At 43.6% G+C, this 13,605-nt stretch overlaps 1 long non-coding RNA gene across 3 annotated transcripts in view; it reads left to right on the forward strand.

Moving 5' to 3' along the window:
- The window catches only part of LOC109551961 (uncharacterized), a 201,988-nt gene that overhangs the window by 161,858 nt on the left and 26,525 nt on the right, over positions 1-13,605 (forward strand). For 2 of the 3 annotated variants that reach the window (XR_012332650.1, XR_012332651.1), the window contains exons 2-3: positions 5,111-5,300; positions 8,503-8,664. This is a non-coding gene — a long non-coding RNA (uncharacterized lncRNA). The remainder of the gene's footprint in view (positions 1-5,110; positions 5,301-8,502; positions 8,665-13,605) is intronic. The other variant, XR_002178665.3, reaches the window with a different exon arrangement.

Here is a 13,605-nt window from a genome sequence, read left to right on the forward strand (position 1 = left end):
GTTGCTAGCAGGAATGCGTAATGTTTTGGAAAACAGTTGGGCAGTTTCTTATAAAGTTAAACATTTACCCTATGATCCAGCAATTCCACTCCTCGGTGTTTACCCCAGAGAAATGTAAACACGTTTACATAAAGATTTGTGCTTAGATATTCATAACAGTTTTCTTCATAACAACCCCAAATGGGAAATGAGTTAAATATATAGGGCTGACCAAAAAGTTCATTCGGTTTTAAGTACAAATAAAAGACATTTTTCATTTTTACCAAGAACTTGGTATACTGAACAGCATATTCATTAACTGAATGAACTTTCTGGCCAACCCAGTAATTGGTGAATGGATAAACAATTTGTGGTCTATGCAAATGGTGAAATACTATTCTGCAATAAAAATGAATGAACTGATGTTACACAATATCATAAATGCACCTCAAAAACATTATGCTAAGTGAAAGAAGCCAGACTCAGAAGACTGCTCCCCATATGAATTCAACTGCATGAAGTGTTAGAAAAGGCAAAACTATAGTGATAGAAACAGATAAGTCATTCCCAGGAGTTCCATGGGAAGGGAAGGGATTTACTGCACAGTCACAAGGGTAATTTTTGCAGTGGCAGAAATTTTTTATATTATTATTGTAGTGTTAGTTATACAACTATATACATTTGTCAAAACTCACTGAAGTTTGCACTTAATATTAGTGAATTTTATCATATGTAAATTATAATTCAATAAAGCTGACTTTTAAAAGAACAGCCATATACTCATTGAGTAATATGAATTTGTATGCCACTGCACAAGTAATAGAAAACAAAGTTATAGTTTAAAAATAAATCATTCATTGAACAAATATTGAATAATCACTTATTATATGTCAAAGTTTGGGCTAGGAGTTAAAGACAAAGTTATAAACTAGACAGTGGGTGGTAAGACAGGTTAGTAAACAGACAATTAAAATACAGTGTAACTGATATGATGGGGATAATCACAAGATGCTACAGGTACACAGAGAAGTGGTATACAGCCCAGCCCTGGGGGTACAAAAGGCTTTTTATTAAAGATAATAGAATGCAAATATGATGGAAAAATATATGTAAGTTAAGCAAACAGAGGCATGTGGGCAGTGATCCAAAGGGAGGATAACATGCACCTGAAACCTGGAGTAAGAAAGCAGGTGGTGACCTGTGAGTGAAACTGAAGCAAGATGTAAGCAGGTATAATCAAGATACAGCTGAGAAACAGAATTCATAGAATCTCATAATTCTTACATGTGGGAGCTAAGGCAAAGCAAGAGGACAAGGGCGTTGTTACTTTCCTAGCTTGAGAAACTGGGCAAAGGATGACATTATTCACTGAAACTGAAATGCAGGAGCACAAGGAATGGGTGTAGTGAAGGGGGGGGATGTGTTTTATGAGTGTTAACTACAAAGTGCCTGTGAGACATCCCAGTACAATCGGTAGAAGATCATTGAATATAAAAGTCTGGAGCACAGAAAACTGGCCAGAAGGAGAGATGCAGGTTTAGGAGGTACGAACCTATCACAATAGAGGATGAGATCAACCAGGGAGATGGAAACGGGAAACAAGATGGCCCCAGATTAAAAAAGGAAGGAATAGCCAGACAGCTAGGAGAATAAATAGAATACCGTGTCTCAGAAATGAAGGAAAGAGAATGCTTTGAGTGACCAACGGTATTAAAGTGCAGAAAAGTCAAGCGAGAAGAAAGGTGAAAATTGCACATGCAATCTAAAAGAGGGAGGTAATGGGTCAGTTTTTCAAGTATAGCTTCAGTGGTGTGAAGGTGGGGAAGCCAGATACAGAGGCCTGAGGAGCAAGTGGGAGGGGATGAAATGGAGATATTCAGTACACTTCAGGGAAACTTCTCCGTGACAGAGAAGACAGAAAATGTGGAATCTGGAGGAGGACCTGGGGATTGGAGGCAGTGCCTTGCCCACATGTTCATGGGATGCAGCCAGTAGGGAGGGAGAGATGGATGGAGTAACATTCCTGAGACGGCAGTAATGGATGGGATCCAGTTTTCAGTAGAACAAAGGATATTTCTTCCAGGCCATCAAGAGGGGAGAAGGGAGGTGGTGAGTGAAGATGCAAATGTGTAAGTTTTACGGCAGGAAGTTGAAGGAATTTTGACCCGTGTCTTCTATTTTTCTGTGGGAGGCAAGGTCATAGGGAAACTAAGGATGAAATGAGGGTCATGCATTTTAGAGAAGAGGTGACACTTCGAAATAGCTGCCGTGCAGAAGGGGGAAGGACTCTCTATTGAAACATGATGGGACTCCTGGGTATCACTAAAGGCCCAGTTAAGGTTGGGGACCATGAATTAAGACTGTTTCCGGTTCAGAGTGATTTCCGCCCCCCCCCCCCCCAAGTTACCCAGTAACCCAAGTGCAAGTATAGAGAAGAGCAAGCTGAATTCATTCAGGTTTTGGTCTACACAGGACTCTGAGATCCTTACAAAGCAAAAAAAATGAGGATTTTGAGAAAAGTAATGGCTGTGATGTGAATGTAATCTTAGCTGGATAATGAAGGAAGTGAAAATAAGGGACTCCTGGGAGATAAGTAGCAAGTAGAGGCATTTGTAAACTGGAAGTCCCTAGAAGGTTTATAAAATGATATATTGGGGATAATTAAATTGAGATAAGGTGGAAAGATGGGCAAGATCATAGGAAATAAAGAAGGTAAGGAATCTGAAAGGCCAGGATGTTGAATTATCCCATGCTGAAGTCACTAAAGATGAAAGTACTACGTGGGGTGGGCAGAAAGCCTGGACGGCTGGATCTTCAAAGCATCAGGAGGAGTAACTAGGACAGAATGTATAGGGTGACAGTGCCAAGGGGTATGGTGAGGCAAAACCCCAAGGTGAACATCTCCAGTGAGTGGGATCTGTGCAGAGGTCTGAGGAAATCTAACCCAGAAGGGGTCTGTTAGAAGCAAAGAGGACACAAACCTGCAACTTTTCACAACGTGGGAGTCGGAAAGAAGAAGAGCCTCCACTTGGGTGTCTGTGGCGTAGCCTTAATGTGTTGGGTCCATGAAGAGTTTCAGGGCTGAACATCACTGATACAAATAGAGTAGATAGAGGCGTTTAGGTGATGGGAGCCTTTTCAGGCAGATGAGGGAGCAGACAGCCTGGTGGTGGTGGCAGTGAGAACTCTGCTGCCTTCTCTACCAGTGTTGGTGGCGTGTCTCAGCTGGAGCAATTAGTGCAGTAATTAAAGCTCTGGAATCAGCCGGACTTGGGTTGAGTCCAAATTCTGTCATTCCCCGCTGCTCATGGGAACTTCTCTGCACGTTGGTTTCTTCAACTCTAAAATGGAGACAGTATTGTTTACTTCAGAGCTGTCTTCGAACTTCCATGAGATTATGCTTGCCAAACAGCATGGTGTAATCATATAGTAATTAACAAAGAGTATCATTATTGCCGTTATAATTCTGGGTGTATGTCATGCTGGAGTCCCCAAAGAAAGTACATACTGTGCTTAATGAGATAAACTTTCAGTTAGTCTGGGTAGAGGGAAAGGTGAGGGTATGAGAGTTTGCCATATGGCAAAGATGAAATCATTCAGTAAATGAGAACTTTTTCCTCAAGATAGATCTTTAAACCATGTCAAATGTCAGAGAACCTAACCACCAGAGTCATCTTCCTTCTCTTCCTTAATAATGGGTCTGGAAATTCAGGATGATTGAACTTTTCCTTTGTCAACAAGAGCAAAGTGTTTAGAAAAAGGAGGCTTGGGAGAGAACTGTAACTCCCCGAACTCGTTAAGACACCCCAGCCCTGGTTGCACAGTCCATTGACTTTTGATTAGAGAGTTGTACTCTTATAACAGACATCACTGTCCAGATGTAGATGCACTACAGTGCTTTCCAAGTAGGAAACAAAGATTGCTTGGAAGTGGAAAACTTCCTGACTTTACGCCTCTGATGAGGGGCCCTTACTTTGCACCCACTTGAGTCTTCTTCATGCGGCGGAGAGCACTCTCCTCCTGTCTCTTTACAACCTCCATCTCCTCCCAAAGGCCTCCAAAAGGAAACAGTCTGTGCAGCGGCCATGGTGCTTTTCCTGCTGGTATGGAAGACAGATTATACGATTTAAAACACAATCCTTCCCTGACCCAATTTAACGCCTGCACATAACTTCCCGGAGTCTGATCAATGTTCCTGATGCTTGCTTGTCCCAGGGGCTGCCTCTGTTCCTTCTGCAACTACCCTCTTAGATCTTATTATTTTTTTTAACCCTGACAGTTTCTGTCCTACTTTTTGTGGTTAACAATTTTTACACATTTTCCAAAACCCCCAAGTTTTTCTTCAAATTTTACTCATTCATTTGTTTTGTAAATAAATACATTACTTTATCTTATACTGAGTTGAGAGAGGGAAATATCTGGCTGTCCATCTTTCTCTCTGTCTGATAAGTCTAAAGACATTAATAGCGCAGACTCCAGAATCAGACTGTCAGAGACTGAATCACAGGTCTACCACTATCTCCGTGACCTCGAACAAGTTGCTTAACCTCTCTTTGCCACAGTTCCCATCTGTGAAATGGGAATAGAATAACAATCTCATGGAGTTGTGAGGATTAAATTAGATAATAAATACAACATGCTTGAAACAGTGCCTGGTGTAACTTAAGAGGTATAGACATTTTTGTTATTTATCTATTATCCTAATATTCAGTATTAGAATGCCTCCTGGGAAGAAGGGTAGGTGGAGATTAATTAATCCTTTTGAGGTAAGTGAGATCTTCAATGTGTGGGCGTTGGTAAATGCCAAAAGATCATGGATGAGAGTGTCAGCTTTCTGTGGGTTAGGAATGTATTTATCAATTTTGTTCCTTAAATGGAATGGTTCAGAGATGAATATTGACATGAAATAAGGGAGGACATAGGACAAGAATGGGGAAGTTAGGAAAACAGAGAGAGGTTGATACTGGATGCTATAGAGGATCGATGGACTATCTTGGTAGTGAGGTGGTTGGAGGACATTTCTAGATGGGTGATATTCTGTTCCATTCACAGTTGTTTTCATGATGACAGTAGATATTTCTTTGCTGGAGGCCCTCTCTCTAGTATTGAGTGAAGTCTACTCTTTCCACAGATGTGTGAGTGGAGTTTCAGAGACTCAAAGAAATAGTTGTATCCTGCCCCTGCCCCCAGGCTGGGTCTTTATGGAAGAGAACAAAGATATCCATCTAGAAACAAGATCCTTAGAGACAAGAAGCTCCTGGGTTCCTGAAAATTTGCAAAAGTAGTGGAGAAGAAGCCTTGGATGTCCACAGGTTGCACAGGTGGGGAAGGCGTCTAGCTAATTTTGCTAAGATCTCAAAGGTCAAGAAACCTCAGCTGACATCTTAACCAACATTTACTGAAAAGCAGTTATATAGTAGACATTGAGAGAGGCCCTAGAACCAAGCCTTATCACTAGTCCTCTGACATAGTTAGCACAGTGGCAAGACCAAGTTCCCAGCCTAACAGAGGGTGAGCGTGGTGCATGGGAACCAGAAAGATGCTGCTCTCTCTTTCTACACCCTCCCCCTGCAACACTCTGTTGCCGTAAACTTCTCCAAACAACTGAGGTGTCGGTCTCTATGCCGGTAGAATTTCATATACAACCACCAAAGAGGTACAGAAAGTAGATTCTATTTAATCCTCCCAACAGCCCCAAGATACAGATCATACCGCCATTGTGAAGAAGGGCATGGTGAGAAGAGGAGATTCATAGTTACAGGTGTGAGTAGATTTTAAAGTCCGCTAAGCCAAAGTTGATTGATTGATGGCTTTGCCACGTTCTCTCTGTAGGACCTTGAGCAAAATTCCTCACCTCTATGAGCTTCCGTTTTCTCTGAACAAAGAGATCTTACAGGTTTGTGTGAGGATTACAGCAGAGTGCTGGTCTCTTTGTAAATACCAATAAAATGGTGGTGTTACCATTTTGGTATTTTCTTGCAAACAATTTTTCACATCTGTAGGCATTAGATGTCTAATATTTTAGAGAGAAAAATTAAATAAAAATAAAATTATCTTCCTAAACTAGACTGCCATAGTCACGTTACCTCCTGCTTACAGTTTACAATGAATCTTTATATTCTTTGTGTGGAAAAATCTGCTTAATTGATCAGCTCTGCCAAGTTCTTATAAAGACTAAAAAAAAAAGGTGAAGAGGCAGCAGAGAGGAAAAATAAAAATATTCTTTATGTCGTCTTTTTCTGTTGACATTATGTATTTCCCCTCCAGCAGAGAGGAGTAAAACTAATACTGGGGTGCGTCATACTCGGAAGGAACCAGAGCTGGTCTGGAATTAGCTGGTTCTGAAGTGGAAGGGTTAGGCCATCTCAAACTCGTTCATGGGCCAGTTCAAACAGGGTTCTTTGGTTTATTGTTCTCTTTTTAAAGAAGTTCCAGGTCATAAAGGAGGAAACTGCACGACCTGTTCTGACTTTGGCCCTTGCCCTGGTCATGCGGTCATGTTGGTGCAGCAATGGAGTGAGTGTCCATGGCCCAGATGCATAAGCAGAGAATGGGTTGCAACCCAGACTCTTGATTGAGAAACCTTCTGTGCTGCTTCAGATGAGGGGCTGTTTCTTTCCCCTTCCTTCCTCTTGAGGCTGAAATGCGGAGGCACTGAGAGCCTCACGCAGGACTGACCTGGATGAAAGGGTCTTTGTGAAGAGAAGGCCATTTATCAACCACAGGGCCATTTTGGCTAATGACTGAACTGTAGTCACTGCTGCTCATGGCAACTTTACATCCAGCCCTAGAGTCTCACCTTCGCCAGCCAATCTGCAGGCCTACACTGATGCACGCTACGCTGACCTGGTGTTTTGTGGGGACTTTCTCTAGGTTTCCAAGTGTTTAAATTTTATTGCATTTGAGGGACTAAGGAGAAGGCCTGGGGGGGTGGGGGTGGGACAAAGAAAAACACTTTAAAAGGGAGACTTTTTTCAGGGACTTTAGCCAATGTTCCAAAGAGCTGTGTTGATGAAATGAGGCAGCTCAAGTGAAAACAAATTGAATTTGGAAAAAAAAAAAAAAAAATCCTCCACCCAGTGGCAGTTGGAGCTTCCATTCTGCGTTACTTCTAACTTCCTGGAACCACGTTTGCTTTGCTAAGCAGACTGAATCATTTAATCTGTCAGCTTCTCTCTGCCCCTGCCAGACCTCACTCAAGGAACACTTCCAGGGCCATGGGAGTTCACCGAGGCCTCTCTGCCTGTCCAGGCCACTCCCTGGAGGCCACGTACCCACAGCGCAAATTTCTCTGTCCTAATTCAAGGCTGCTTAAAGTCAGGGGAGAGCATTTCTGTTCCCATCCACAGAATAGATCCAAAGGATACGATAACAGCAAAAACTAGTCTTTTATTGCGTGCTCCTCGTGTGTAGCAAGCACCAGACTGAGAACTTTATATCCATTAATTCATGAGTTCTTTACAGTGAGGTGATACGGAGAGCGAATGTTCTTCTGGCTTTACTGATGAGATGCCTGAGCAGGACTCTACTCAGAAGGAGTGGAAATTCTAGAGGGGAGGCCAGCACACAAAGAAACCACAGGACAGAGTGACAGTGTGGGCCAAGTCTAGAGATACTAAGGAGGAATGAGCAAGTCGCTCTAGCTCTAGACCCAATAAAGGAAGACTTGAAGAGAAGGTAATGCTTGGACAAGAACTGAAAGGCAGAAAGAAGTTTACCTAAAGAGTTGTTGACAGAGAGACCAGCAGGGTCAGAAGCATGGAGACGTGGACCTGAATGGTACGGCAGAACGATGGAAGGGGTCTAGTGTTGTTCCCATGTCAATTGTAAGGGAAGAGGGCGAAGAATGAGAATGATCACCAATATCAAATTTTCCAGCCTCCTTTGAAGTTAGATGGAGCAATATTCTGATTTCCTTTTCCAGCCAACAGAATGGGGCAGGAGGTGATAGGCATGTCTTCCAGGTCCATAAACATTTTCGTGAGCAATCCTTTCTCTCTTTCCCCATATTCTGGCAGACAGAGAGAACTCTGAGAACCCAGAGGAGGGTGACCCACGAGACCAAAGGAAACAAGGGCTCTGAGTTATGGCCTGAAGCAATCACCCCTTTCTCAGCCAACCTACGTTAGATGGTGGCAGGCATGAGAAATGGATTCTTGCTGTGTCATTCTGTGGAAATTTGGGGATTATCTGTTCCGGCACTTTGTCTACCCTAACTAACCTGGGGGCTCAGTGAAAGGAAGACAGCCACCTAGTCCCTGAGAGCCTTGCATACGGGGAGGCAGAGTTTAGGATTTCTCCTGAAAGGGATGGGGAGCTGCTGGAGAATGTTTAGCCGTGGAATGCCCAGAGTTCAGCTTAGAAGTTTGCTCTGGGTGTTGTGTGTGCAGTGGGTTGGAGCTAGAGGCAAGATAGTGGAAACGGAAAGAGGTGTGGTTGACTAGGGGTCTATCTGTGCCGCCCTCCAGAGTGTGCCTACCTCTTATCCTCTTGTTCTGTTTTTGTACCCTGTGGACATTGTAGATATAGCAAGGCCTTGGGAGATCGTAGAAGCCTCCAATGGCATAAATGAATGAATGACTTCAACCACTTTGTGCTAACCATGGTGCACGTGATGACACACACCATCTCGTTCGAAACTCAGCGCAGTCCCAGGAGGAAGATATCATCATTGTGAGCAAATGGGTAAGAAAACAGTGACTTAAGACGCCTTGTGCTACTTTCCAGAAGACCTAGAGCCACTAAATTCTAGAGCTGAGGCTCGAACCCTGGACTCTCTGACTCCAGAGCTCACACCCCATTCATTACACCCTGCTTGCTCAGTAATCTTGAAGTAAGAAGGAGCTTCCAGGGTTGAGTTTAACAGTCCCCATGGTGGGGAATCCCTTTTACTACATACTACTTATGTGGCTTCTGCCTGGTATATGTTGTGACAGGAAATAGCCTCACTTATCACAAGTTCAATGACATTTAGAACCCTTTAAGTCCTCAGATATGTGGAACAAGTTTTTCATTTTACAGATGAGGGAATTGCCTCCTTCAAAAATGGGAAGGAAAGGGTTACACAGGCCTGCGATATAGTCTTTCCCTTTCCTGGGGACACCCTGGGGGAAGAAATGTGACCTGGTCAAATCTCCTCGTAAATAAGCTATTAAGGATTCCAGGGGAAACCGCTGATGGTATTTATTAGTGGCAGAGTTTCTATCTTTGGGATCCTTTTAGCAGCCTGTACCTCACCCTTCTAAGATTGCTTATGGTAAATAAACCTGGAATCTACTGATTCACGGGGCACGGCACCCTGGAAAATGTCACCTAAGCTATGTAACTGCAGGAGTATAAAATGGAAATGTTTCGTGACTAGAAGAGCTGGCTTTCATGTAAGCAACGTGTTTGGATACATCTTTTAGAGACCTGTGTGTTAAATCTGGGCCAGAGCAAGTCCTAATATGACAAGAAAGGGCCCGGGAAGTGGTATTGGCTGTCCCAGCCTCTCCCCACTTTCCCTGGGCCCCATGATTACTTGTAGCTTAGAAATGATTTGTAAAGCTTGATACTTGGTAAGAGATTTGTTTCTTGTGAGTCTCATTTGAAAATCCAACCTTTGTGTTATGTCTGAAACATACTGCTTTATCCAAGATCACAGAGTTTGTCAGCAATGGAAGATTAAGTTTCAGACCTCTTACCTCCTGTATCCCAGACCAGTTTAATGCTGAGGTTTCCTCTGCTTCTCCATCTTCCTCATCTTCTGCATCTTCTTCATGACTTTGATGATGATGATGATGATGATGATGATGATGATGATGATGATGAAGGGGATGACAACAGTCTTGGCAAAGCAACTACCTTTGCTTAAATACCTACTATGTATCAGACACAATGCTACGTACTCTATAAATACAGTGTGAACAACACAAACGTGTATAAAATCTCACTACTTATATAAAACAGATGGGCACAGAGCTTTCCTTATGAAACTTCCAATATTCAACCCACCAAACAGCAACTTCATATGGCTCTGCCTAATTCTATATGTCAAGTAATCTAAGTTAGGTGACCAAAGAAAGCGCCTCTGAAGATCTTCAGTCTGAATGGTAAGAGGGAGCCTAGTATATAAACATCAGAAGAGAGACTATCCCATGAAAAGGGAAGCTTCAACTGTAAGGGCTCTTAGCAGGGAACCAGTCTGGGAATTTGAGACACTGAAAGAGTACTGATATGATTGGGGCAGAGTGGGTGAGACAGAGTGACAGGAGTCAAGTGTGGACAGGGAGGCAGGAACAAAGCAAAGCCCCTGGGCTTTATAGGCAGAACTAAAGAGGTTAAGTTTATCTTAAGTGGGTTTTGACTTCGGGTAGGAGCAGGGGAGATGAGATGTGATTTACATTTTTAAAGAGTCTCTCCAGCTGCCAAGAGGAGAATGGATGACAGGGCGCAAAACTGGTGACAGGGAGACCATGTGGGATGCTTCTGTCGTGGGTCAAGTAAGTAAGAGCTAACGTGGCCGAAGCTGGAGTGATGGCAGTGGGGATGGAGATAACTCATTAGACGTGGGGCTAGTTTGCTTGCCTCTGATAGGCAGACATTGCCCATGTTCCCAACAGCCACATCATGAAAGCTCTTATTGGTGTTTCGAGAATGTTTGCTAACAACCTGTCAGCTTAGAGCAGGCTGTGGAAGCAGACAAGGGTTGTACTCATCTACTTTGATATATGACTTGTGAATAAGATATTGCAAGTTTATTCTCTCCTTTGTCTCAGAGAAGGATTTGCTTTGGGTGGGGGTGGGGAGCATTTGACGGGAGGCACTTATAGGGGGTCTGTCTTTGGTGTACGAGAAGCTGGAGACTGGAGCTCCTATGTGCCTCTCCAGAAAATGAAACTGCTTCCAGGTCCAGAGATAATTAGACAAAAGTCTCATGGCTGCAGTGAGCAGAAAAGAAGGGCTCTGATGGGCAGATTCTTGGCATAGCTGTTCAAGACACACAAGGGCTTGCCCAGTGACCAGGAGAGTAGGGGCTACTGAGGAAAACTGGCTGAGGATTAATTGAATGATGAGAAGGAGCATGAGGATGAGAGGAAAGGGAGTTCGGGGTCTGGGACAGCGCCCGGGCTGCCTTTGCAGGCCAGTTCCCTAACAATGCGTTCTGGGCGAAGTCAGGGGCTTGATTGAAGCTTAATTCAGATTCTTTGAATGTGCCTTAAGGAGACAGACTAAGAAATGATCTGATGAAATGCAATGGGAAGCAAAACTTGGCAAGGGCACAGTGGCAAATGAGCTAAGAATATGGGGGGATATCCTGCCAGGCCCCCTTCCCCCAAGGACCACCCTCAGCGTATCCGGAGAAATCAATCAATCGGACAGGACTGGATGGCTCCCACAGGACAGCAATGGGGGACCCCTGTGAGGGTTGGGGGTCTTCCATTGACAAACAGGATTTGAGTCTCAACAGAGCATTAAGACGGGTCAGTGAAGGCACAGGGGAGGAGCTCAACGTCTCTTAGTATCCTGTGGGCTACTCAGCAGGGCCAAATGCTATGCCCACTCCTGGACTCTGCCCACGGAATTATAGGCCCGCCTCCCACTTTGTGTGAAGGCCCTGGAGCAGGAGATGTGACATGATTTCAATGTCCCACCACACTGGGGAAATCTGTAAGAACCTTGTCGAGGGGCCACAAAATTCAGCAAGTCCGCAAACCATTCCCTGCCCTTGCACTTGAGCAGCCCACATCTCCCTGTGCTGCCTCTTTCCTCTCTTGGGCATTCTTAGTTCTCTTCTCTGAATGTCTAGCTTGATATATGCATGATCACTGAGGCAGTCACCTCCCCATGAAGGTCTTCCTATCTGCCACCCACAGGGTCATCTGCCAGGGACATCAAAATGAAAGGTTGGAAAGAACTTCATATAGATGTTCTCCTTTTTATATATTCAACTTCTTCCTGCACCTCTCATCAATTGTATAAGTGAATTTATACCAAAACAACCTCTTTACAGTATCCAAAGTGCTTTACCCAATATATCTCTGCATCTCACTCTTTTGTGAAATAGCTATTATTCTCCCCAACTGACTGGTGAGAAAACAGGCTCAGAGAGGGTGAGACCTGCCCAAAGTCACACAGCAAGTTTCATGCAAGAGAAGGGCCTGGCACCCAGGTCTCCTGGTTTCCATCTATCTCATTCACCCCTATCTAATGCTGTTTTCATTATCTTCTTTTCTTAATCTGCCATCTCAAAGGGTAAAATAGAACAAAATAGTATCCTCTGTCGCCGTGTCTACGCAAATGTGGATACAGCCTCTAGTTTACTTTCCTTTAGCTCAGCTGAGACAAACTCTCATCTGGAAAAAATTTGTTCCTTAACAAACATTTCCAGGCTCATTGACTGCCCCCTCCAACCTCATACTTTTTGATCCAACCCTCTCCCCCGTGACTATTCGTAATGATTAAAAAAACACAAAAAACAACAAAAAAACTGTTATTTCACACTACTGTCTGCTCCGTTGCAAAATCTCCCTTCCCTATTCCAATTACCCTCCCCGATCTTTGACTTAGGAGACTTCTACTCATCCTTTGAGTGCCAGGAATACTACCCTTGACTTCCAAGTGGGTTGAATGGGTTGTCTCTGCTCCCACAGCCTCTTCTCCGTGTTTCTTCCATCATAGCACTTACCAGACTATATTATAATTGCCTGTTCATATGCCTTGCCTCCCCTTCTGGCCCAGAAGCCCCTTGAGGGCAGGGAGTTCCTATCTTTAGCATTTAACACAGATTTTGACCCATACTAGCAGGCGCTCAAGAAATATTTCTGGCCCTGATCGGAAATCACACACTACACAGAGATAGTTACATTTCTAGGCAATTAGTTTCTAATAAGTAAATAACCATTTTCTTGCATCTAGAAGCAATTTCACTGGCCTTTTCTGATCATCGTACATGCATTAAAATACACAGTTCTGAAGTATTCAGTTAGATGAGTTTTGACTTCTGTATATACCTTAGTAACCAATGTCCCAGATAAGCATAGACTCCTTCCACCTGTATTCTTCCTTGCTTTCAGCCCACAAGAGCAGTCTTTTAAACACCTTGGCCCAAGCTAAGAATCCTAGTTTTAAATCCATATCTGAATGTGATCTGTCCTTTACAAGTGCAAATCTTGGCCCCAAGGACCATGATGGCTGCAGCCAATCGGCAGGATCATGGTAAATGATGCAATGCATGGCATGACTCTTCTGAGCAGAAATGGCGCATCTGTAACGTATAGTCAGACGAATAACATTTTGTATCCCTCTCATTCACGGTCAGTGGTCAATGCAAAACCTTCCCTTCTCCTGGCCGATGCAAAGAAGTCCCAAGCAATCCAAATCAGCTAGGAACAGATAACGGAGTCCAGGGTCTTCAATCATCCTTAGGCTTGCGGCCTGGTTTTCATTTGGTCCTGGAGAATGTCTTTTCCTTCCATGGATTGTGGGCCAATGTTTCTTTTCCTGCTGATTTATGACCTCCTATAAATTAACAGAGGCCTTTCAACTGGGAAATTCACATCCCAAAGACATGAATCTTCCATACATAATTCCTCCCCAAGGAAGCCAGAGTTAGCTCTCAATTACATACAGTGATGGAGATGCATG

This window comes from Tursiops truncatus, chromosome 6 (genome assembly GCF_011762595.2).
Source record: "Tursiops truncatus isolate mTurTru1 chromosome 6, mTurTru1.mat.Y, whole genome shotgun sequence".
NCBI lineage: Eukaryota > Metazoa > Chordata > Mammalia > Artiodactyla > Delphinidae > Tursiops > Tursiops truncatus.